At 58.1% G+C, this 1334-nt stretch overlaps 1 non-coding gene across 1 annotated transcript; it reads right to left on the bottom strand.

Moving 5' to 3' along the window:
* Positions 1–755: 755 nt before the first annotated feature.
* TRNAV-GAC lies at positions 756–827 on the bottom strand. The gene has a single exon. It is a non-coding gene; the product is annotated as a tRNA-Val (tRNA).
* Positions 828–1334: the final 507 nt, after the last annotated feature.

The following is a 1334-nucleotide window of genomic DNA, read 5'->3' as shown; positions in this document are numbered from 1 at the left end:
GAATGCGTGCACACTGAACTGCCATATACAGAACCAAGCAATCGGGAACTCCTCCACCATGTTGTGGCTCTCCAGAGTCCTTGCAGAGATCCTTCCCATCACACCAAGCTGCTTTATACTGAGCTTGGTCCATCAAGACCAGTATTTTCTGCTCAGACTGGCAGCCGCTCTCCAGGCTTTTCAGGTGGAAGTCGTTCACATCACCTACCGGGGATTGAACCTGGGACTTCCTGCATGCCAAGCAGAGGCTCTGCCACAGAGCCAGGGTTTCAGGCGGAGGTCTTTCCCATCACCTCCTGCCTGGTCCTTTTAACTGGAGATGCTGGGGATTGAACCTGGGACCTTCCAAATGCCAAGCAGAGGCTCTGCCACTGAGCCACAGTCTCATGCTGAGGTCTTTCCCATCATCTCCTGCATGGTCCTTTTGAACCTGGGACCTTCTGCATGCCAAGCAGAGGCTCTGCCACTGAGCCAGGGTTTCAGGCGGAGGTCTTTCCCATCACCTCCTGCCTGGTCCTTTTAACTGGAGATGCCTGGGACCTTCTGCATGCCAAGCAGAGGCTCTGCCACTGAGCCACGACCCCTGTCTGTGCCGTTCAGAGAGGTCTTTCCCATCACCTACTTCCTGGCCTTTTCTACTGGACATGCCGGGGATTGACCCTAGGACCTTTTGCATGCCAAGCAGAGGCTCTACCACTGAGCCAGGGTCTCAGGCGGAGGTCTTTCCCATCACCTCCTGCCTGGTCCTTTTTAACTGGAGATGCCGGGGATTGAACCTGGGACCTTCTGCATGTCAAGCAGAGGCTCTGCCACTGAGCCACAGCCCCTCCCCAGCTTTCAGTGGCAAAACTAGGGGTATTCCTTGGGTCCTCCTCTCCTTCCCCTTGCCCGACATCTTGCTCTCCCCCTGCCTTCTGTCGTGAGTTCCACCGCCTCCGCTGGAAGAGGGTTAAGGAGCACGCGGGACATCACGGCCAGAGAGTCAGGGAGCCTGCGGGGGGGGGGGGGGGGGGGGCTGCCTGGAAGATTCCCAAACCTGACAGGAAGCCTGGCGCAACTGGAGACGGATGTTGCACCAAGCAGCCGCCTTTTCCCTCCCCTCGAGGAGGGCCCTGGGATGCTCTGCCTGGGAGGTTTCCCGGAGTGGGGCGGAGCTGGAGGGGGTGGGCGGGGATCCCCTGAGCAGTTTGCTGATTTGGTGCAGTGGTTAGGAGCTCAGACTCTGATCTGGGAGGACTGGGTTTGATTCCCCACTCCTCCACATGCGGCTGCTGGTGTGACCTTGGGTCACTCACAAGTTCTTTCAGAGCTGTTCTCTCAGGAGCAGTCCTCGA

Source organism: Gekko japonicus, unplaced genomic scaffold (genome assembly GCF_001447785.1).
Source record: "Gekko japonicus isolate JY-2015 unplaced genomic scaffold, Gekko_japonicus_V1.1 scaffold4593, whole genome shotgun sequence".
Lineage (NCBI taxonomy): Eukaryota > Metazoa > Chordata > Lepidosauria > Squamata > Gekkonidae > Gekko > Gekko japonicus.
The sequence above is the reverse complement of the archived record's forward strand: the minus strand, read 5'-3'. Positions and strand labels throughout refer to the sequence as shown.